This window comes from Mustela lutreola, chromosome 3, assembly GCF_030435805.1.
Source record: "Mustela lutreola isolate mMusLut2 chromosome 3, mMusLut2.pri, whole genome shotgun sequence".
In the NCBI taxonomy this organism is placed as follows: domain Eukaryota; kingdom Metazoa; phylum Chordata; class Mammalia; order Carnivora; family Mustelidae; genus Mustela; species Mustela lutreola.
Window position 1 is genome coordinate 151,620,937 of NC_081292.1, and position 25,638 is coordinate 151,646,574.

The following is a 25,638-nucleotide window of genomic DNA, read 5'->3' on the forward strand; positions in this document are numbered from 1 at the left end:
TACCAAACATTTAAAGAAGAATTAATACCCATTCTTCTGAAGCTGTTTTAGAAAATAGAAATGGAAGGAAAACTTCCAAATTTTTTCTATGAGGCCAGCATTACCTTGACCCAAAACCAGACAAAGACTCCACCAAAAGGGAAATTACAGATCAATATCTCTGATGAACATGGATGCAAAAATTCTCACCAAGGTACTAGCCAATAGGATCCAAGAGTACATTAAAAGGATTACTCACCACAACCAAGTGGGATTTATGCGATACACATTAATTTGAGAAAGGACAAGAACCATATGATCCTCTCAATAGATGCAAAAAAAAAAAAAACAAAAAAGCATTTGACAAAAAACAGCACCCTTTCTTGATTAAAACTCTCCACAGTATAGGGATAGAGAGAACATACCTCAATATCATAAAAGCAATCTATAAAAAGACCCTGGAGTATATCATTCTCAATTGGGCAAAATTAAGAGCTTTTCCCCTAAGGTTAGGAACATAACAGGGAGGTCCATGTTCCTTCCTATTGTTCAGTATTGTACTAGAAGTCCTAGCCTCAGCAAACAGACAACAAAAATAAATAAAAGCTGTTCACATTGGCAAAGAAGAAGTTGAAGTCTCACTCTTTGCAGGTAATATGTTCTATGTGGAAAACTGGAAAAACACCACCCCGAAATTGCTGGAACTCATACAGGAATTCAGCAAAGTGGCAGGAAAAAAATCAGTGCACAGAAATCAATTCCATTTCTATACACTAACAATGAGACAGAAGAAATTATAACCCAAACCGTAGGATACCTAGGAATAAACCTAACCGAAGAGGCAAGAGAACTATACTCTGAAAACTACAGAATACTCCTGAAATAATTGAGGAAGACACAAAGAAATAGAAAAGCATTCCATGTTCATGCATTGGAAAAATAAATATTGTTAAAAGATCTATGTTATCTAGAGCAATTTATACATTTAATACAATCCCTATCAAAATGTTATCAACATTTTTCACAGCATTAGAACATTTGGAACAATCCTAAAATTTGTATGGAATTGGAAGAGACCCCAAGTAGCCAAAGGATTGTTGAAAAACAAAAACAAAAACAAAAACAAAAAACCAAAGCTAGTTGCATCACAATTCTGGACTTCAAGCTATATTATAAAGTTATAATCATCAAGACAGTATGATACTGGCACAAAACTGACACATAAATCAATGGAATGTAATAGAGAACCCAGAAATGGACCCTCAACTCTATGGTCAACTAATCCTTGACAAAGCAAAAAAGAATATCCAAGAGAAAAAAGTCTCTTCAATAAATGGTTTGGGGAATATTGAACAGACATATGCGGAGGAATGAAACCGTATCATTTTTTTACACTATACACAAAAACAAACTCAAAATGGATGAAAGACCTAAATGTGAGACAGGAATCCATCAAAATCCTAGAGAACACAGGCAGCAACCTTTGTGACCTCAGGTGCATCAACTTCTTTGTGAACATGTCTCAAAAGGCAAGGAATACAAAGGCAAAATGAATTACTGGGATTTCATCAAGATAAAAAGCTTTTGCCCAGCAAATGAAACAGTCAACAAAACCAAAAGACAACCTACAGAATGGGAAAAGATATTTACAAATCATTTATCAGAGAAAGGGCTAGTATCCTAAATGCATAAAAGAACTTATCAAACTCAGTATCCAAAAAACAAATAATCCACTGAAGAAATGGGCAGAAAACTTGAAGAGACATTTCTCCAAAGCAGACTTAACAAATGACGAACAGGCACATGAAGAAATGCTTAACATTACTTGGCATCAGGGAAATTCAAATCAAAACCACAGTGAGATACCACCTTACATCAGTCAGAATGGCTAAAATTAACAAGTCAGGAAACAAGAAATGTTGGTAAGGATGCAGAGAAAGGGGAACTGTTTCTCTTACACTGCTGGTGGGAATGCAAGCTTATACAGCCACTCTGGAGAACAGTATGGAGTTTCCTCAGAAACTTAAAAATAGAGTTATTCTATGATTCATTACTTGCACTACTAGATACTTACCCCAAAGATACAAATGTAGTGATCCGTAGGGGCATCTGCACCCCAATGCTTATAACATCAATGTCCACAATAGCCAAACTATGGAAAGAACCCAGATGTCCATTGACAGATGGATAAAGAAGATGTGGTATATATATATGATGAAATATTACTCAGCCACCAAAAAATGAAATCTTGCCATTTGGAATGATGTGCATGGTACTACAGGTTATTATGCTAAGTGAAATAAGTCAATCAGAGAAAGACAATTAGATGATTTCACTCATATGTGGAATTTAAGAAACAATACAGAAGAGCATAGGTGAGTGGAGGAGGGGAATAAAATAAGACAAAGTCAGAGAGGGAGGAAAAACCATAAGAGACACTTAATCATAGCAAACAAACAGAGGGTACCTGGAAGGAAGTGGGTGGGGATATGAGGTAACAGGGTAATGGTCATTAAGGAGGGTACATGATTTAATAAGCACTGGGTGTTATATACAACTGATGAATCACTGAACTCTACCTCTGAAACTAGTAATACACTAATTAAAAAAAGAAGGAATATCACCATGCATTTTTCTTTTTATATTTGACCTTATCTCACCATCTTGTACACAGTAATAGAAGAGATCTTAAGAATTGAATTATTAGGTACTTTTGAAGCAAAAGCAGTTCTAAAGAGAAAAGTCTAAAAACTCCATCTAGAGCATTCTCATCTTCCAGAGAAAATCCAATTAATAGGGCATGACTTGTTCTTTGTGAACCCATGATGTCTTCTAGTCATCACTATTTTATTTTTGAAGTGCTTACAAATGATCTATTGAATAATTTATTCTTGAATTCTTCCATGGCTTAATATTAAATTCACTAGAATATATATTTATGATATAATTTATTGATTTATTCAGTTTGACAAATACTCACTAAGCACCTGCTTTATACCAAATCTATGTTCTATGGTCTCTTCTATGGTTCTGGTATATTTCTAGCAATGTGATGGTAAATAATTCCCTGCATTCCAAGAATCTATAATCTAATAGGGAAGATAGAAAACAGACATCTTAAACACACTGTTTAAAGGGATTTTTTTTTAAAGAGGAGGAATTTTTTTAAAAAAATTAAATCTTGCCAAAAATATAAATATTTTTGATAGCACATTTGAGGGGCATTTACTGAGGCTACATGAGGTTTTCCAGAGATTTTAGATCTCAGATGAGACAAAATCATTAAGTAGAAGTTAAGTAAAAGCAAGGATAATCAATATGGAGGAGTCATGTTGGAAATGTTTAAATCTGGAGTAGGTATAGGAAAAAAATAATTTATAAACCTGACAAGTCAGGAAGGAATAAGATCAGTATCAAATGGAGAAAATCACCATAAACAAGAGAATAGATCGCATTTTCATTTTAAGAGGGGGGGAAAAAAGAAAAAGATCAATGTTTATGCAGGGAAGTCTGTAAGTTTGATTATAGCTGTAGAAAATAAAAAAAAATGCTTATGTCTTTATTTTCTCTGTAAGATCAACAGCATAGATGTTCTAATTCAAATGTTTAAGAGTAGAGAACGTCTTTCAATGTAGAGGCTAAAGGTGAGAATAGCAATCTTGAAAAATATTAAAGTATTGAAAAATCATAAAAGTATCATGGTGGCATTGAGGACCCATTTGGGGATGACAACCATAAGTTCTATTTGGTACAGTTTTGTGAAATTTATCCATTAGCATCATAAGATAGATTGTAGGTAGGGAAAAAAGGAAACATTAGATGAAAAAGTCCAAGAAACATTGGCTTGTATGGAATGAAGGTATGGGTTATTATAGTTAAGACCAAAGTACTCAGAGACTAGGTAACTGAGTTCTCTGTGGAAGCAGGTATCTCCCAGGATAATGGAATGATGAGAGTGGGAAAGAAGAGAGCCCGGCACTAAAATCTCCAGGGAATTAGGAATGTGTATACAGAAGAGTCATGTATGACCCCAGTGAAAAGGACTAGAGGCTGAAATGACTTGATATGATTATCCCCCAAAGAGCAGTAGTTACAAGGAAATAGGGAAATCATGGCTCTGAGTCAGCACTGAAAATCCTGGCAGTAGCTGACCTTGTGATGTGTGGATTTGAGAAAAAGAGGAGATTCTTCTTTAGGGGTCTGTAGAAGGTGGGTGTGGGCGATTATATTTGACCCTATTTTAATAATTAGAAATTGGCATTGTGATTCTAATCTATGGTCCCTCTGTGATTGAGGGAAGATGAATGATATGGGATTAGCAAGGTGGCTAAGGTATTCAGGATCCACATAGTTGTGATTGCCGAACCACTGTAAGTGATAGCTTAGCAGCCAGCAGCAGGGTTTGGTCTTTCACATATTAAAGAATATTTCTGTTGACACAGAGGACAAGTCAGAGTAGAATAGCATGATACTGACTGATAAATGATTCTTTCTTACTACCGGTTCCAGTATAGCAGCACGCTCCCTGCCCACTCACCAAGACTCTGTCATGAACCCTCTGACCTCTTAAAGTTAATAACCACTTTCCATCATTGAGTGTTTACTGTGTGCAGCCAGTTGACGTGCCTTCACCAACCCTATGAAGCAGGCATTGCTTTTATTAAAATGTTATGATGAAAACAAACTTAGAGAAAGTAGGCAAATTAGCCAACTTCACAGAGCTGACTGACTCCAAATATCATGCTCTTCTGTGACTGTGAACCAATTTTCCTTTGTATCTGATACACTGTTTCCACTTGTTACCTGTCCTAGTAACCTGGTCCTGTGCTGGAAACTTAAACCTTATATGATCCATTGTCCATTTTATCCGTGTTTGAACAATGCTCTTTGATCTTAAATTAATGTTCTATTTTTCCATTCTTTGTAGACTTTCTTTCCAGTTCATTTGCCAGTCTGCCCATTTTTTTAATTGTCTAACTACCACTTTGACTACTGTATGTCTCTATAAATGACTTCTGGCTTTCTTCATTTCCTTTTGTTGCCCTAGTTGTAACATCCATTGAGTTCCCTGACTTTGCTTTCCGCCATTATGCTAAGTACAGTATATGAAACATAAATATAAGATAACTTCATTGTTCTCCAAGGAAATCAGAAACCCTAGCAGAGGGCAAAAAAGGCTCTCTGATCTGGAATTTCATAAGAAGACAACTGGACTTTAAAACAAAATTAGATGCAATGGTAAAATGAGCTAATTACCATTTAAGTATCTTTAAATCTCTGAATGAAATTCTGTGATTTTCTGATCTAAACTTAGGGCAAACACAGTCTTATTCTCCAGGGTGCATCAGACTACTATGAACCAATTGAATTCTGATCCCTAGTATGTAACTGAGAGTTACACCCCTTGGGTTAATGGGGCCAGAAAACCTACAACCCTTTCAGGGTGGTTTCCTTATGCAAGCCTGTAGAGCTTGATAAACAAGTTACTGCATATGGAATGTGCAGCAAAACTTCTTTGGACATGAAGTAAATATTGATATGGCCCCAGGAAAAGAAATTTTTCTATATCCCAAAGGCAATTTACTTAAACTTCTCACTTCTTTCTTTTGTTCATTCATCTTTTAAGTTATTTTTAAATGATAGCTATTGCCAAGAAAGTTGGGATAGTACAAAAAAGAATCATGAAAACACAACTATAAAGATGATTTTTTTCCATAGGGAGGAATAGATATAAATGTGAATAATTATGATTTGTGAAAAATACTGTGAAGGCCTTAGAAGTCTTAGCATAAATTCAGCTATAATGTTTAATGTTGACATTGGGTATTATAACTATTGTTCTCAATTTTTCATATACTGATGGATACAAGAAACTGGCAGCAATTCTTCTAAGGTGATAGGCTGGTTGGGAAGAGTTAAAAGGGGAATAGAGGAATGTATACCAAAATTTCAGAGGGTGGGATGCATGTACAATTATTAACAGCTTCCAAGGGATCAGGATATAGTACTCCTATACACACACAGGCACAAATTCAAATCTTCTGAACACTTCTTGAATACATAAACAAAAGCTACACAGAGATACTTCTTTGTTCATGATTTGGGGAGAGTGTCTGATGGCTGAGAGATCGTTGTTGGGTTTAATAGGTTAATAAGATTAAAGTTTACTGCTTATTATTACTTTAGTGAGTTCCCAAACTAGAAAATATATTTAACATTAAAGATCTATCATTTTAATAACAAAATACTTTTTTCCATTTTTTATTGTTGCACATATTTTTAAATATAGATTGGGTTCTGAATAGAATAGGGAAATGATTTGAATTTCAGTTTAAAAATGCACAGTGCAGTTACATAAAGAAAAGGGTAAGAACTAAAACAACCAGACTTGACTCTGTGAATATTTTGAATTTTATGAATCCAGTGTTGAAATCTTACTAGTTTCAAGATGCTGGTTGCCATGGATTTAGTGAGAGGAAAGGTTTATCTACTACTTGTAAGACAGTTGTAGAACTAGTCGGTTTATCTACTACTTGTAAGACAGTTGTAGAACTAGTCGTCTTATTCCACTTTAACCAAGGTGAAGAATAAGATACTACTGAATGTATCACTTCAGTAAGGGGAGAACTGTCCAATGGATACTGTTACAGCAGAAGCTGGAGGAGAGTGAAGTAAGTGAAAGATTTAGCTTTGGAGCTCCAATCATGAGGTATTAATGGAAGGATCCTGTGTTTGGAAGGATGTTTCTCTGTCCTTGACAGTCATATTGCAAACACAGTTACACAGGGTTAAATAGCCAGGGATTTCCATACTTGCTATGATTGTATGTAAGAGTAAAGAAAATGTCCAGAGGTTCTTGATGTTAATCCATCTTTAAGTGACAGCAAAAGCAAAATCACAATTTCCAATCCAGTTACAACTAACAAAAATTATCCTGCCTGTTCTGCACTTTTCCATCCTCTTGTATTCTTTTCTCCATTCTCTTTACTTTCTTTGTCCCTTCCTTAGTCCATTACTATCAGCCACATCAACCATCTACAAAGTCCATATAGTTTATGACAAGAGACAAGGGCAAAAGAAAAATTGGGTCCTTAAAAATTCATACATATGTAAAGCAAAATAATATGATAAAAATAAAATTCAGGGGGCGCCTGGGTGGTTCAGTGGGTTAAGCCACTGCCTTCGGCTCAGGTCGTGATCCCAGGGTCCTGGGATCAAGCCCTGCATCAGGCTCTCTGTTCAGCCGGGAGCCTGCTTCCTCCTCTCTCGCTCTGCCTACTTGTGATCTCTCTCTCTCTCTGTCAAATAAATAATTAAAATATAAAAAAAAATAAAATTCAGGTGATGAATTATAAAGTGAAAAATGTCAATACTTAGAAAATATAATAATATATATTCATTTACAACAGCACCAGAAATATAATTTGTCTAGGAATAAATATATAAATACTACATATTCATAGTAAAATAAAACCAATAAGTAAACTAAAACAGATTTTACTATAACATATAAAGTAAAGCTTTGAGTATATGGAGGTTACTGAATAAATGCTATTGAATTGGAAATTTAAAAATTGTAAAAACATTAATACCCCATACATTAATTTATAAATTGGCCAAATTATTGAATCCCCATTGAAGTATTAGTTGTGGTATTTATTAGTATCTAAAAGAACAAATTTTTCCTTTGTCTTCAAAATTTTCTTGGTTATTCTTATTTGCACATTATATTAAATGGTTTTTAGGATTATTTCATCAAATTACTAAGCAGATGACCAGTTTATTCAGAATATTATGCAAAGACATAAGTGTAGAATTCAAAGAAAAATAAAATAAATAAAAATGGTCAGTGAATATTTGTAAGTTTTTTCATATAAAATTCAAATGCAAATATTTAACATCTTTTTCCTTTTCAAATTGAAATTTAAAAAAAAAGATTTTGTTTATTTATTTGACAGAGAGAGAGAGATCACAAGTAGGCATAGAGAGAGAGGAGGAAGCAGGCGCCCCTCCAAGCAGGGAGCCCGATGCTGGACTTGATCCCAGGACCCTGAGATCATGACCTGAGCCAAAGGTAGAGGCCTAACCCACTGAGCCACCCCAGTGCCCCCAAATTGAAATTTTAAAACATTCCAATACTCTTTTAGTGATGGCATGATGAAACAGGCAGTCTCCTATACTGTGGTACAAATATAAGGTTATAATAGAGGTTATAAATAACAAAATAAAATAACAAAATAATCTTTAATGTAGTGACCCCGCCTTCCCTGTGCACCTGCAATTCAACTTTCAGGATTTTATCTGAAGGAAATAACTGAATAAAAAACAAAATACATATTTACAAACATAATATTTGGTGCATAATACTTCACAGAGAATAGGTCACCAATCAACATTTTAACTGATTAGTGTGATCCAGGGCAAGTTCCTTAACTCCCCAGCTCTCTATTTCCTCACACTCGAAAGGGAATCAAAATACCTATCATTCAAGATTGTTGGGAGAACAACTGTGACAATACATGGAAAACATACTGCTTATTCTTCATATAGGAAGTAGGGCTTAATAATGGTAGTTATAAAAATATGCAAATGCATAATCTGTTTACACATATGTAAAGATTAAACATTTTGGGCATATGTGTCTGTAAACTGTTTAAACAGAATAAGTTTTTATTTTCTATTCAAATACAGATTTAAAAAATAAATTGTTTATTTTTTCTATACAGATAGAACTGCTGGAAAAATATCTGTGTTCCTGTACATATATCTGCTGTATAGGTAGAAGCATCAAAATAAATGATAGTCTAGGGAAAAGTAAAATTCTTAAATATTTAATTTTCCCGGCAGCCTTTCCAACTGCACTCCCCAACACAGACACAGACTCTCTCACACCCTTCCCAACACACATACATATAGTCCTGAGGGGATACAATTATATTTAGCCTTATGCTTCACAATTTAATCCTTATTATATCATAAACTTCCCCGAAATCATTAGATATATCCTAACCTTTACATTTATGCCTAGCACATGAACACACGCATTGCTACTGCCGTGGAGCAAAAAATACAGACTATGACTCAACTGACTGCCTTAAAGACAGGTGTGTTGTTGTTGGCTCCTCTGTTAAATTTCTTGGTGTTCTTGGCAGAGCTGCTTGATAAAGCAGCTGATAAAGCAACCTGAGACTGTTTGATTGTTTATACACAAAACTCATTTTAGTGCCTTATAAACTACACTGATATCAAAGTCACACACAACAGTGACACAAGCTAATAACACCATTCTCAAGAGTATTAGCACACAGGGTAATGTGGGAGGAAGGCTACGGGAAGAACTCTATTTAAACTCTGAAGACAGCCTAAAGTAGGTTGCATACTCCTGCTATCATTACCCAAAGAAGGTATCAACGTCTCTCTAAACTCCACTATTTTAAAGTCTTTGAGCAATTTGGGTTACCTTAATCTAGAAATGATGCAATCCAGGTGCAAGCACTGTATCTTTTCTACCTTTGCTTCAAATACAGAATGTAGGTATGATCTTTTTTTTTTTTTTAAAGATTTTATTTATTTATTTATTTGACAGACAGAAATCACATGTAGGCAGAGAGGCAGGCAGAGAGAGGGGGGGAAGCAGGCTCCCTGCAGAGCAGAGAACCTGATGTGGGGCTCGATCCCAGAACCTTGGGATTATGACCTGAGCTAAAGGCAGAGGCTTAACCCACTGAACCACCCAGGTGCCCTGTATGATCTTTTAAGACAAAAATAGTAAAAGGGGAAGAAAAACTGATTTTGAGTTGATACAAAATGTCCTCGAATTTCTTACTTGCCAACACAGACAATTTCTTAACAAATTTGTTAGCTTTAGAATTTCTAAAGCTGGACTGTCAGGCCATCTTATCCTGGATGAATAAATCCTTCTTGATTATTCTAATTTAATATGTAAGGCATGTGTTTCTCTCCGTGGAGGTAGAATTCCCTTGGGTTTTGGTTCTTTGAGATAGAAAATCATCCACAGTGGCCAAAAGTTCCTGCACTGGCTTTTCTTGCCTGGGCTACATTGGAAACCCTCTCAGCTATTAGAACTCCAGAGTAAGATTAAGGATCTGAGGCACTGAACAGGGTTGTATTTCGTAGAATCTTCAGAAGGAGGTACAGCTCTGTCGAAACCTTGATTTTAGTTCCGTGAGACTCAAGTCAAATTTCTGACCTATAGATTTCAAGATTAAAAAATGTATATTAAGCCATTAAATTTTTAGTAATTTGTTACATCAACAATAGATAACTAATTCTATACATATCTCAGCTGTGATATATACTATGCTTATGATGTAGTTTGTTCATTCGCATTGCTTCATAAAATTCCATTATATGAATATTCTATAACTTACTTTTCCCTTTAATTTTTGGGCATTTGGCTAGTTTTCCGTTTTAGACTATTCTTATTTTTTTATTTTTATTTATTTATTTTTTAAAAATTTATTTGACAGAGAGAGAGACATCACAAGTAGGCAGAGAGGCAGGCAGAGGGGGAGCGGGAGGCAGGCTCCCTGCTGAGCAGAGAGCCTGACTTGAGGCTCAATCCCAGAACCCTGAAACCATGACCCCAGCGGAAGGCAGAGGCTTAACCCACTGAGCCACCCAGGTGCCCCCAATTTGAAACTATTAAAAATAGTTCTGCCTTAAGCATTCTTGTGCCTGTATTTAGAGAATATATGTCCATATTTCCATTATGTCTATGAATGGAATCGCTGAGTCATGGAGTGTATGTACATTCAGTATTAGTGTATGCTATCAGCTTTTCAAGGGTTTTGTATCCAATTGCGCTCTGACCATCAGTGTATGAGAAGTTCCCTTGCAGAGCATATTCTCCAGCACTTGGTATTTTCAGTCATTTTATTTTTAACCATCTGTTATGTGTGGTGATATTACATTGTGTTTTTAATTTGTATTGTTTTCATTATTAACAGTTAGTTTACTGTTTTTAAAATAAGTAGATGTTAAATTTTACCAAATTACCTCTCTGCTTCTATAGAGATGACCATATAATTTTTCTGTTGTGTTTACATTAATATAGTGGATTATGTTGATGGATTTCCCAAAGTAAAAATACTCTTAATTTCTTGGAATAAACTTTGCTTAGTCATGAAGTGCTCCTTTTTTCTAAAATACAACTGAGTTCCATTTTCTAATAGTTTATTTAGGATATTGGAGCTAGATTGATGAGCAGTATTGGCCAGTAAGTTTCTTCCTTTTCATATCTTTATAGGGTTTGGTTTCAAGGTTATGCAGGCTCCCTATGAAGAGTTAGTACTCATCCCTGCTTATCTGTTCTCTGGTAGATTTGCATAGTGTTGGTTTGGAAGGATTCATAGTTTAATCGATTATGGAGTGGAATTTTCTCTATGGGAGCATTTAAAAAATTGGATTAATGTATTTAGGCTATTTAAGACTATTCATATTTTAAATTTCTTATTTAAATTTCTTATTAAGTCTCTTCAATAAGTTGAGTTTTCAGAAGACTTTTCCATTTCATTCAAATTGTCAAATTTATTGCCTGAAAAATTTGCATATTTAATCAATATGATCTTAATATTTGGATGATTTATATGGATACCTTCTCTTACATTCCTGATATAGGTAATTTGTATTTTTTTCTTTTTGTTTTAATCAGGCTTGCTAAGGGTTTTCAATTTTATTTAAAGTTAAAACAACTTTTTTTTTTCTTTTGTAGCAAGGAGCTCTTCTTTATTTACTTCCAGATTTTTCTCAGCAGCTTTCATTTGGAGAAGTGTTTCCAGAATATTTTTTTCAGAGGAGCTACTGTTCCATACATACTCTTCCATGTCTGCTTCAGTCTTATCTTTCTCCATTCTTCAGTTTTCCAAGACTCATGGTATAAAACTGTTAGCAGATATAGTACAGAATCATAATTCTGTCTCTTTAAAGGGCACCTGTCTGTTTTGATGGTAAGTACATCTGTAGTCTTGCAGTATTGCTCTCCCACAAGTTTAATGAGTTTCTTCTTTGTATGATCATCTAAATTCAAACTGGAAAGTTTAATCCTTAAGGTTACTACTCGTGCTTTGGGGTTTCAGATAGATGGTCTTGCTGAAACATAATCAGTTGTGTCTATTTCAATGGGAAAATGCTTCTCACATTTCTCATCACTGTCCAGAGCAGCTGGCCACTCAGTGCAGAAAGCTTTAAGAGCTTCACAGTGCTTTTTAATTGCTTCAGGAGTTAAATGCAGAAAATTGGGGATCTTTAATAGTTCTAGATTTCCTTCCTTTGCCATGGGCACCCCCCTTTTTACTGGATAGCCCATTCGAATGGGAAGAGGTACAGCAGAGGGTTTAAATGGTGTGCTTCAACGGGATAAACACTAGGCCAATCTTGGTCAACAGTCATTTTCTCTGTCCTAGGAGGTAGTGCCTTTCTTCTCAGTGGTCTTTCATATCTGGGTGTTCTGTCTGCTGTACGCGGGCTTGGTATCACGGAGCGGGTGGCCCAGGACACGGAGGTACAGAAAGCACGCAGGGTCCTGATTCCCAGCTGCAAGGCCAGCCACGCGGAGAGTGCGGTAGCCGCCATGGTCGCGAGGACGGCAAGCCGGATCTAAAACAACTTTTTGATAATTTTTTCTGTTTTATGCTTATTTTGTATTTCATTGATTTTTCAATCTTACTATTTGCTACCTTCTTCATTCTTAAGGATTAATTTGTATGTTTTTTTTCTGTGTCTTGAAATGGATCTTTAGTTGTTTTTTTAGTATTCTTCTTTTCTGCTCTATGAACTTATTTATGTCTATTCCCTTTTAAGCACTGCATTATTAGCTCTATCCAGCAAGGTTGGATGTGTCATATCTTCATTATTATTTGGTCCATAATATTTACTAATTTTTAATACGAATTTTTCTGTGATGTATGAATTACTTGGCATTTCTAAGCATATGGAGTTATTATGGTTTCGCTTCTATTATTCAGTTTTTAGATAAATTCTGTGGTGAGAGAATATACTCTAAGTGATTTCAGTTATTTGATATTTTTAAAGATTTCTTTTTATGGATTAATACATGATCAATTTGCTGAAAGTTTCTGTGCAGTTCAAAAATGTAAATGGTGTTATTCTTGTGTGCAGTGTAAGTGAATTTGATTGTTTTGTTATTTGTGTTGTTTAAATCTTCTACGCCTCTACTCCTTTACCTGTGAGATGTAGATACAGGTCTGTTAATTCATCCCCCATAATTGTGGAATTGTCTGTTGTCCATTTCAATCTCCAATTTTCTGCTTTATATATATTAAAGCTATGCTACTTACTGCATGTATGTTTAGAATTGTGATATTTTCTAGGTGATTGACCTCTGCATGATTTTAAAATGTCTATTAGTAGTAGTAGTGCTTCTTGCCTTATTGCCTACATTTTCTGTTATTATAAAGATACCAGTGTTTGTTTTATTAGTGTTTTCATGATTCTTCAGTTCTATCCTTTTATTTTCACCATGTCTGTGTACTTATATTCAAAATGCTTTTCCTGTGAGCAGAGGAGTTATTCTTTATTTCAATCAAACAAAACATTGTATTTTAATTAAAATATTCTATCCATTTGTCTTGTAATTATTAATATAGTTGGATTTAAACTACCATATTACTATTAGTTTCCTAATAATAATATGATAGTTCCAGATCTCTTTTTTTGCTTTGTTTCTCCTCTTAAGTTTTCTTTTGGATTTGAATAATATTTTTATTATTCCATTTTCCCTATTATCTTTTGAATTATACATTCTTTTATTATTCTTTTAGTGCTTACTGATTAAAAATTTATCTTTGAATTATTACCATCTAATATAAGTTATTAATAATTTTGCTGTCCTGTAATGCCAGCATCTTAGAATGTTTTACTTTCAAGAATCTATCTCCATTTTTGCACTATTGTTGTAATGCATTTTAGGCTCGTATTTATGTTTCACATTTCATAAGACATTACAGTTATTATTTTATGCAATATCCCCAAATAAACATGATTTTTCATACTGTTACTTCCTTTAAGCATGTCATTTATTTATCTGGAATTATTTCACTTCAGATTGAGAACTTTTTTTATATATCATTTAATGCATATTGAAGATACAATTTTTGTTTTTGTTTGCTGAGAACATCTTTATTTTGTGTTTGTTTTTGAAGAATATTTTGATTCAGTGTAGGATTCCAGACAAAATAATTATTTTAGCACTTTAAAATATTAACCTGTTACTTTCCAACTTCATTTGTCTCTGATGAGAAGTCATCAGTTAGTCTTATTTTTATTCTTTTGAAAATAATGTCTTTTTGTTGATTGCCACTTATGAGAATTTCTTCTTTTTGGTAATCAGTAACTTCACTATAATGTTCACAGTTATATTTTTTGAAAGCTTGCTTGTGACTTGTTGAGCTTTTTACATCTATGTGTTGATGATGATTTTCTGTTTTTAAAAATCTCAACTAACATCTCTAGTATTTCTCTCCTTTCTTCCATTTACACATATGTTAAACTTCTTGACAGAATTCCTCATTATCTGTAATGCTCTTTTGTTGTTGTTATTCTGTGTTTGAGTTTGGATATTTCTTATTGATCTGTCTTTTGCTTTGTCTGAAGTTCTGTTGAAAACTATCTATTGAATTCTCGATTTCAGATAATGTGTTTTCATTTCTGCAGTATTCATTTTATTCTTATTGTGTAGTGAACATCCCCTTGTTACCAGTTTTTCCATCATTTCTCTAATTTCTTGAATATATCAGTCATAATCACTTTTTTAAAAAGATTTTACTTATTTATTTGACAGACTGAGATCACAAGTAGGCAGAGAAGCAGGCAGAGAGAGGAGGAAGCAGGTTCCCTGCTGAGCAGAGAGCCCGACGTGGGGCTCGATCCCAGGACCCTGGGATCATGACCTGAGCAGAAGGCAAAGGCTTTAACCAACTGAGTCACCTAGGTGCCCCTAATAATCACTTTTAAATCATTAACTTCTGATCTCAGTATTAGGAACACCTGGAAGTCCAATTTTATTGTCTTTTTTTCCCCTTGGTTATTATCATGTGCTCCCATCTTTCTATATAATTAATGATTTTTCATATAATTATGACTATATAAAAACTGTAAAGGTTCTGATAATAGATAACTTTTTTCACTACAGAGGTGCTAGGAAATGAATTTAATTCAATCAGAAATGGAACTAGTTCAGAATTGCATTGGATTTTTGGTAATATTCAGTCTATCTTCACTTTGTTTTTATTCTTAGGATGTGACACTCAAGAGCTTTTATTTGAGGGGCTGGAAAGGATTTTTCTTCTAACCTCTGGGAGATTGTTGGAATTTCAGCTTTGTTTTTCATAGGTGTTCAGCTTACTCTTGTTCTTTGCAGATTGTATGTTTGGCTGCCAAAAATGTTGGTTGTTCCTTAGCGTCCCAAAAACTCTCTGCTGGGGCCAAACCTGGATTCTCTACCTGTAGCTGCACTCAGAATAAGCACATATTCTCAGGAAGAACAGCTAATGGTAGAATGTCAGCGTCAGTCCACCACTGTCTCCAGTGCTTTCAAAAATTTCCTCTGGCCAAGAGACCTCAATGTTCAGTAAAATTTCAGTATTTCAGTGTTTAGTAAAAAAAAAAAAACAAACAAAAAAAACAAAAACAAACAAACAAACAAACAAAAACCCTCAGTAGAATTGCCACCTGGCTCTTTAACCAATCATTCTGGCCATCTGTAAATTAAGTTACGCTCTTCTGAGAGAAACTGGCCATGTGTTTGGGGCAGTATAAATCTCCAGCCATGGATGACTGCTAAAAGCTCTGTTGGTTTATTATTCCCTTCTCATTGGTTTCCTCTCTGAAGGAAATCCATATCCTCATTCTTTAGATCACACTCTAAGTTATCACATGTTCCCCGAGAAAAAAAGACCAGAAAATTCTGACCTCTCAAAGTTTAGTCTCTAATCCTCCTTACATCCACAACTTTCTAATGCCTTTAAAATGTGATTTAAAATTTATTTGGCTTTCCCAAATGTTCACATTAGGAATGTCAACCTCCTGCAAATTATCTTGCTTGGAAGCGAAACTAACCGTAGATAGTTAATTTTGATTTGAATACCAAATTCTCCAGTTTTCCAAAAGTTTTAGAAGTCTTGAGTGTCTAAAATACATAGCCTGATATACTGTAGAATGTTTGTGAACATTATGCTGAAAGAAACATTTTTTCGTCTCCTCTGCTGCCCACTTATCGTTTTTTTAAGGTACAATTCAAGCCAAACTTCACTGGGACACCTTGCCTGCTTGGCAGGAGATGCCTGCTTTCAGTAAATTCCTTGGCACTACTGTTCTCTGCCATTTTACTAAATAATAGATATATGCAAGGAGCTCCTGTGTTCCAAAATGAAAAACCATGCCTTTTGTCTAAAGTAGTTTGGATACAAGAAAAGAACCAGGAAAGAATGGATTTTGACTCCTGCCAGTTTTGTCTCACCCTTATAATTGAAAAGTAGTCTAAAGACTTTAATAGTTGTAGATTACATGGAAGAAAAGCTAATTTTTGAAAGAAGCAGCTTCTGGACTACTTCAGAAAATATATTTTATAGTTCTCCTCAGTGCTTTCCTATTTCTGCAAGCTGAAATGAAATAATGAAAAAAAAATGGAAAGAAAAAGACAAAAAAAAAGTACACAAAAGTTAGTTGCCCCAATACCAACTTCAAATCTACACCATTAAATCTGAGTGTTGAGTTGTTCAGTTGAATATTCTGCCTCTGGTTATACTTAAAATCCCTCAAGCTTCAGAGATGAGTGGAAAAGGCCCACTATACTACTAATGTATTTTATCTTCCCAGTTTAGGTAACTGTAACACTTTGGGCACCAACAGCAATCAGCTAGTGTCCTGAAGCACAGAATTTAAATATACTGTTACTGATGTTAATAAAATGATAGCTCTTATTTTGACAAAATGGCTTATAGCAGTATTGATAATATTCCAGCAGTAGTATTTGAAAGTCCAACCACAATACCTTGATATTAAATTCTGTGTATTCAGTAGTGTACATTTATCAATATACCACCACATGATTTATTGATACTACTCACCCTGTGTCCTCCAGCATTGATCTCAAGGCTGTTTTTTAGCTCCATAATGAAAACCCGAGAGCTTAAAATCCTGATCAAATGTCATCACTACACCAAATCAGAAAGACAGCCATGGGGGTTAAGATAGGAGAAACTCTTCTTAGCTTGCACCATAAAATCCTGCCCATGTTAAGAAAAGAGGGGTGGGGGCAGTGGGGAAGAGGGGAAGCAACTCAGTGATCAGAAGACTTGTGTCATCTTTCATCGGCACAGATTAGGCTTATCCTTCTGAACCATGTGCTCCAAATATGGGGGAAAATGCTGTTGATCTAATGAATAAGAGTGGGTGTTTATGCAGACTATGACATTTGGGAATGCGCTTATGAAGGAAGAAAAACAAAAAACTTAAAGAAAATACTATTCAAAATTATGTTAATTTAAGAATGGAAACAACCTTGGGTCAGAATGAAAACCCCACTAGACCACTCAATTACCTGTTGTTAAAAACATAGAAAAGAGGGGCGCCTGCGTGGCTCAATGGGTTAAGGCCTCTGCCTTCAGCTCAGGTCATGATCCTAGGTTCCTGGGATTGAGCCCCGCATTGGGCTCTCTGCTCTGCGGGAAGCCTGCTTCCCCCTCTCTCTCTGCCTGCCTCTCTGCAAACTTGTGGTCTCTGTCTGTCAAATAAATAAATAAAATCTTTAAAAAAAAAAAACATAGAAAAGAGTTGTCTCTGGATTAGATAAGTAATATTGCTGTTTCTAACTCCACAGGCTCTGGGACATAATAGTGATTTTTTTATTAAAAAATGAGGAAAGAATTCCAAAGATACCACTGAAGTATTTCTGGTCAAATTCTTCTTGTTTTATAAAACAAACGAACAAACAAACAAAAAATAAAAACAAAAACAACAAAAAAACCTGAGCATTTTGTGAGGCCTTCTGGCAATATCATGGGATTGACAATGATGGTGAGGTGCCATTCTTTTCAAAGATAGTGAAATACCTACTTTCTGTATTTCTTTATTCAAACAAAAATCTCGACGGTATGTATTTAAGAGCTAGGGATTGCCAATAAAGTCAGTCTTTTTGTTTATATTAATTTACATGTCTATATTTAAAATGTACACACTTTAATAATTAAATGAACATCTGAAGTATCAAACATGAAAACAAGTAGGATTCCACAGGCTAAAAAAAAAAATTATTGAGGTTGATCCAAGAAAAATCAGACTGTAGGTATAAGAAATATTTACAAAATTGATGGGATACTTTGTAACAGTGAAACATAATCTCTGAGTTTAATTAATTTATAATATGTAATAGTATTTTCATCAAGGTTAGGAAATACCATTGAGTACTCTTGAGCTATTTCATTGATTAATGTTCTGTTTAGAATTATAGTCCAGGTAAATCTGTAAGTGAGGATTACATCAGAGATGTAGAATCAGTAGGAGATATACATTAATTAATTTATTACTGATTTATGCCAATTTAGGGGCAGACCATCAGGAATGGAAGGAACTCTTGGGTATTGGTTGAAGCTGCTATCTATAGAATTTCTTCTTATGGAAGTTTTGGCTCTGCTTTTAACCCCTTTCAACTAATTGCATCAGTCCCCATTCAGACTATCTAAAATAATCTCCATTCAGACTATCCCCATTCAGACTATCTAAAATAATGGCCATTACTTAAAATCAACTGATGATGGATTTAAATCCCATATACAAAAAATTTAACAGCAACATCTAGAGTAGTGTTTAAAAGAATGACTGAGACTAGCCAACTAATATATCAAAAAGACCACTACAGTAATATGCAGAAGTTGCAAATTTAAGTGCTGATTTCCCCAAAAACTCAAAGAGCATTGATGATTACATATTTGCAATTCAAACTCTGCTCTCTTAAAAAAATTATAAAAGTATAGTATATATTATATCTTTGGTCTTTCTTTCTACCTGGTTTTCATGGGGATCAAGAAACCCACATCTTTCTTACTATAGATTTGTCTCAATTTGTATAAATATAATGGTGTAAGAGAGGTATTTCTGGATAAGGAGTTTCCTTAACTGGATGTCATAGTATATGCCTTCCCACTTTCCCTCTTTAAAAAAAAAATTAGGATAATTTTACAGACACACTAAACATACTTGTCAATGATGAATAACATTTATATGAATATACTGATATATTCATACTTTAAAAGAGAATGAGAGAATTTATTTTATAATAGAATTTATGTATTTATAATAGAATTTATTTATAATAGAATTATAGAGAATTTATAGAGCAAATTTATTTATAAATATATTATAATTCATAAATATATTATAAATATATTTATATAGAGAGAATTTATTTGTAATAGAAGTCTTGACCCATAGGAAGATAGAATAGATTTCAATTATGGAAGCTATATCATGGGGTGTCTACAACATTGTAGAATGAGTCATATACTTTTCATTCTTTTGTTTTGACCGTGAAATTGATATTGTTTAAATTTTATGCAATATTTGTTCTAATAGCATAACAAGAAAGGCAACTAAAAATTATGATGAAAGATTCTTTTGCTGATTTTAAATTTACTTAAGTGCAATTGACCTTATTTTCATCTAAAATGTTATGCCCTTTAACACATGTATAAATCCATGTAATTGCTACTACAATCTGGATGCATTAAAAAAAACTCTTGGGGTGCACCTGGGTGTCTCAGTAAGTTAAGCCTCTGCCTTCGGCTCAGGTCATGATCCCAGAGTCCTGAGATCTAGCCCCACATCGGGCTCTCTGCTCAGCGGGGAGCCTGCTTCCTTCTCTCTCTGCCTGTCTCTCTGCCTACCTGTGATCTCTGTCTGTCAAATCTTAAAAAAAAGATTTTACTTATTTATTTGATAGAGAGAAAGAGAGAGAGACCACAAGCACAGGGAGAAGAGGCAGAGGGAAAAGCAGATGCAGGACTCATTTCCAGGATGGTGGGATCATGACCACAGCCAGAGGCAGTAGCTTAACTGGCTGAGCCATCCAGGTGCCCCTAAAAATCCCTTTTTTTAAAAATACATATCTATATACTTTCTCAGAGTCGTTGTACATTGTATTTTTTCTAAAATTTCTAATTTTTCATTGCTCGAGAATAGAAATATGATGGGGTTTTGTATGCTGACCTTGTATCCTATGACTTGTTAAGCTCACTTATTAGTTCTAGGAATGGGGTATGTGTGTGTGGTTGTGTGTGCGTGTAAAAATCCCTTTAGATATTTCACATTGATAATCACTACAAATAGAGACAATTTCATTCTTTCTTTCCAGAGAATTACTTTTGTTTACTTTTTCCTGCCTTTTTACAGGATCTTGAACATCCAGTCCAGTGTCGACTAAGGGTGGCTACAGCATGCATCCTTGTCTTGTTCCTGATTTTGTGGGAAAAACATTCAGTCTTTCTCCATTAAGCCTGGTGTTTCCTCTGTGTGTGTGTGTGTGTGTGTGTGTACATAGTTTATCTTTATCCATTGAAAGACATTCATTGCTATTACAAGTTGGCTGTGAGTTTTAATAATAAGTAGGCTTGAGATTGTCATTTTTTTATCAGTTAATATCATCTGCTTTTTGTTCTCTAGAACCTTTAATGTTTGAACATAAACTGTCCTTACATTTCTAGGGTAACTCCACTTGATGTGGTGGTTTATTTTTCCTTTCTGCCATCTCACTGAGTTTTTACTTCATGGGATCCCCACATCCCTGCCTTCTGGCTAGAAAACCTGGTCTTTATTTTTCCTATTCTGTGGTCTACTTCTGATATTTGTGACGGATGTTGAGATAAAGTGATGAGACAATGGAGAGAGAAAAAAAGAAAAAAAGGCAATGCAGATTCTCCCACAATGTTAGTACCATAGTTCCTCTGGACAGAGAGAGGGTTTTTGTGCCTGTTCAGCTCTTAGTTCCATAGCTAACGCCCTGCCACCATTGGAATGCCTGGGGCTGGATCAGGGGAGAATGGCTGAAATAAAAATATAAGGGACTTTCTTTACTCTCTCTGATCCATCAGGTCTTCCTTTCCTACTAAAACCAGAAACAGAGGCTTCCCTTGGCAGTGTTTTCTGTGCACAAACAGTGAGCAGCTAAAGGGTTCAAGTTTCCTTGGAGTTCAGCCTGAAGTTCTGAAGTCATCAGAACACCAGAAGAGAAAGTGGGAAGCCACCCGCCCCAGTTCAGTGATACCTAGAGTTAGTTTTCTTGTCCAACCAACTGCTCCTGTTATTTTTCAGAGTCCTCAGAGGGCCTCTGCATGTACTGTATTCTGAGATTTTCATTGTGTTTAGGAGAGACAGAGTGGAATGTTCTTACTCCATGTTACCCAAAACCAGAACTGACACAGGTTTTTTAGGTAAACAGTAAATGAAATACCCTCCATGCTCCTGAATAGAATATATTTGTTGTTAGTATGTTAACTTAAAATGTGTTTTGATTTTCCAAAGTTCAGATGGTCATACCCCTGTATAGTTGAGCTACACAGATTTTTAATCTGCAAACTTCAGGCCCCCAAAATCATAGTATGTAGGAAAAAAATGCATATCATATATATTTTTTTCTTTTTTTAAATTTTTTATTTTTTATAAACATATATTTTTATCCCCAGGGGTACAGGTCTGTGAATCACCAGGTTTACACACTTCACAGCACTCACCAAAGCACATACCCTCCCCAATGTCCATAATCCCACCCCCTTCTCCCAAACCCCCTCCCCCCAGCAACCCTCAGTTTGTTTTGTGAGATTAAGAGTCACTTATGGTTTGTCTCCCTCCCAATCCCATCTTGTTTCATTTATTCTTCTCCTACCCACTTAAGCCTCCATGTTGCATCACCACTTCCTCATATCAGGGAGATCATATGATAGTTGTCTTTCTCTGCTTGATGTATCATGCATATCATATATTTTTAAGTAAATACTCAGATAGAGCCATAGCTTAGACTACATACATAACAAAAAAAATCTGACTACTTTGTAGTGTAGGAGTTTGAAAATAATTGCATTTCTTTGAATTCTCATTAATAGGAACCATTTGTTATTGGGAACAGCTTTATGAATCTGTCATCAGATGCAGCTCATTTTGTGGCCTTGCATTACTTTTATCCACTTTTGCTTAGCATAACTTATTCTTAGCAGGGCTGGAGCTTTTGCATTTTCGTCATCTAAGTGATTTATGTGGGGTGCAGAGTAATGGTGGAAAGAAGCAATATGTTTGGAGTGTGAGCAAACACACAGACTTGAGTTTTCCCTGCAAAAGGAGTTGCATCTCATCTGGCACCTTTTAGCTAAAAATATTAGATGCTTGTTTTGACGATTAACTCTGTTGCTGAACTCTGAGTAAAGAAACGAGAAAAGTTAAGTATCTGTAAATTGGAGGATTTCTACGTTCATGGGAACCACAGAATACCTGTAGAAATATTTGGCATGCCTCTGGCTAAGTTGTCCAAGATCTACAAAATGCCCATGAGCAGGGCTTCCTGGATTAGGCAGCACAGTGCTAGACAAAGAGAATGGGATAGAACACCTGCACTCTAGACTTGTTTTTACCTTAAAGGAATGCCTTACCTTTCTGTCATGGGTGGAGTTTTCTAACACTTGAACTTTCATTGTCTCATTTCAGCTGCCCACCCCTGTTGTCCACTATGAAGAATTCATGTTATTTTTCCCACTTACAGGGATGGGAAACAAAGGCTCAAAGCCCTTAAGATCTTCTACTCTTTGTCATTCTAAGGTTCTTTCCACTTGGATGTCATTAGACAGCTGTGTTACTACTAGGAGATTCAAACTCTTGATCTATAAAATTAAAGATTTTTATTCAGTTTTTTCCAACATCTTTCAAGTTTGATCTAGTAACATTTGCACATTTTAGACACCAACCATAATCAGTTACTTTATAAATGATTTATTGGGAAATTTTTCAATTCTTCAATCTACAAAATAGGCTCATATTCTGTCATTAAAATACCAAGCATTTCTTCTGATCACACTCCAGTGCACAAGTACTGACTGTAGATAATAGCAGCATATATCTTAGTATAGTTGAATAGCATCTGATTTCTCATTGTGTTTACAGAATTATTCATTTTGAGAATTGTGATCTATTTTAAAGACTATTAAATTTTGTGGATTCCAACCATTAGATTGGATTCTCCCAATCTAATTTGTCTCATTAATATAAACACTCAATAGAAAGCCAAAGGATACAAATGGGGAGTTCATTGAAGAGGAAATATAATTAGACAAGTTAGATAGGTAAATACTCAGCATCACTAATAGCCAAATAAATGGAAATTTAAGCAATGAGGCACCATTTTATACACATCAGAGTGGAAAAAATTATAAAACATTAATAACATACAGTGATGATGAGAATATATGGAAATAGGAAACCTCATATACTAGATCACATCAGCTAGTATTTGTTAATACTTTATAGAGGGTTTGGCATAGAGTCAGCACTTAAAATTTCTTATTAAAAAATCAATCAAGGGCCACCTGGGTGGCTCAGTCATTTAAGCGTCTGACTCTTGATTGTGGCCTAGATCATGATCTCAGTGTTGTGAGACTGAGCCCCGAGTCAGGCTCTGTGCTGATCATGGGACTGCTTGGGATTATCTCTCTTCATCTCCCTTTGCCCTACCCCATGCTCTGTCTCTTTCTCTCTCTCTCTTAAACAAAAATCAAATTAAATAAATTTGATTAAAATTTATTTTAAATTAAATAAATAAACTACTAGTGCAAGTGAGTTGATTCACATCTTTTCGAAAGTTATCTGGAAATATTTGTAAACATTAAAAATGCACTTAACTTTTGAATGACCTCTGCTATTTTTTGGCTAGTCAAGGAGCCTGCTTCTCCCTCTCCCTCTGCTTGCCACTCTCCATGCTTGTGCTCTCTGTCTCTCTGTCAAATAAATAATTTTTAAAAAAAAAGATATAATAAAGATTGCATTAGGGCTAATTGCACTATGCATGTCCAAGGCAGGTGACTGGTAATATAGATTCACTCACTAACTGAGAGGGCTGAAATGTAAAGAGAGTTTGTGCATAATTTGCATAAACTGAATTTTGCTTTGTAGCATGAGTAGACAAAACAGTGTACAGATACATGGACCTTTAGAAAAAGAAGATGGCAATTCTGTTTTTCTTGTGTCACATGGCCGGAATTGAAGTGGAGCAGAGCATACTTGGCTTTGGCTTACGTCTGAACCCAAGAAAACTAACCATAATTTCTTAGCAACCCCAATACAAGGAAATTCAATGAAGTTTAGGTCTGCAGCAACTTATCGCAAAATGTTACCCTAAAGTCTGGAACATTTGTTAGATGATACCTGGTAGCAAATCTAGTTTCTTCTGTTCAGTTGGGAGTCCCTAAATATTTAACAATGTCTTGTATTTAGGATTTTTTATATAAGCATCCCCTACCCCATTTAATAGATGCCTGTGTATACAACACATTTTCCCATTTTTAAATGTCATTGACTTTCAAATACTGTCTTTTCACAAAGCAATTTACAGACCTTGTTGTTTTAAAAATACATGCCAGACTTGGACTTGCTACAGATAACACACCACACTTGCACAGCTGTTTCGTCAACCTTACCTGGGATCATTTTCAAAATTCCAGGACAAGACAGGAGTCCCACAGCCAAATGCCTGGAGCACAGCCAGTCTCACAGCGCTGAGTCAATATGACACACAAACAGTGAGTCAGAGCTATCTTTGGTTCTTGGGTCTATAAGACATCAAACAAAATGTATTCTCTCTTTTCTCTCTCCCCCTTTCTTTCTGTTTCTCCCTCTCTTTCTCTTTCAATCTCTCTCTCTCTCTTTGATCTATAAAATTACATTTCTTTGAGAGAAATATGGGTGCTCTGACATCATGGGTCCAAAGTTTGTTGGAAAGCTCTCTGGGAAGCAGAGAAGTTACACTTCGGCCTTTTTCAGGGATGGCCCTACATGTGGAGAGCACTGGCTGTCATTGGTGATGCTTCAGATGTGAACGGCAGCAATTATGTAACTGCTTTTTAAAAGGAAAAATTCAGGTGTGATGAAGTATTTGCTAGAAAGATATTAAAATGTGACCCTTACGGTTTAATCTGTAAGAGCAGCACTTTGTGTTTAGGATGTTTTATTACTACTTAAGCCGTGGCCTCTGTACGTTACCCTGAGGAGCAATTTGATGGGGTATAAATTTTGATAATCTAAAATAAATGACCTATCAGATATAAATTATACCTTTGACAATGTGGAATTATCACCAGAACTAAGTAGCTCAATATTAGTGAAATCTGCACACTGCTTTTAATTATAAATTACATATAGCAAGCTAGAAAGCAGGAATATGGAACAAGCTAATCTGATAATTGCTTACTCTGTTTTCATGATCTAGTTTTGTAACTCTTGGTGCTGAAAATGGTGGTATAGGTATAGGTAGAGTTTCATTAGAGTATCTGAAAGCTTTCATGACAAAAAAAAAAGTGGGTGATTATCACTGAAAAACTTGAATAAAGCAGGTCAGAGTTTGAGAATCTCAGTGTTTTCCCATACCTC

The 25,638-nt window shown here is 35.1% G+C and overlaps 1 pseudogene; it reads right to left on the minus strand.

The window, feature by feature from the left end:
- Positions 1–11,734: 11,734 nt before the first annotated feature.
- LOC131828131 (small ribosomal subunit protein mS35-like) lies at positions 11,735–12,587 on the minus strand (annotated as a pseudogene).
- Between the last annotated feature and the right edge of the window lie 13,051 nt (positions 12,588–25,638).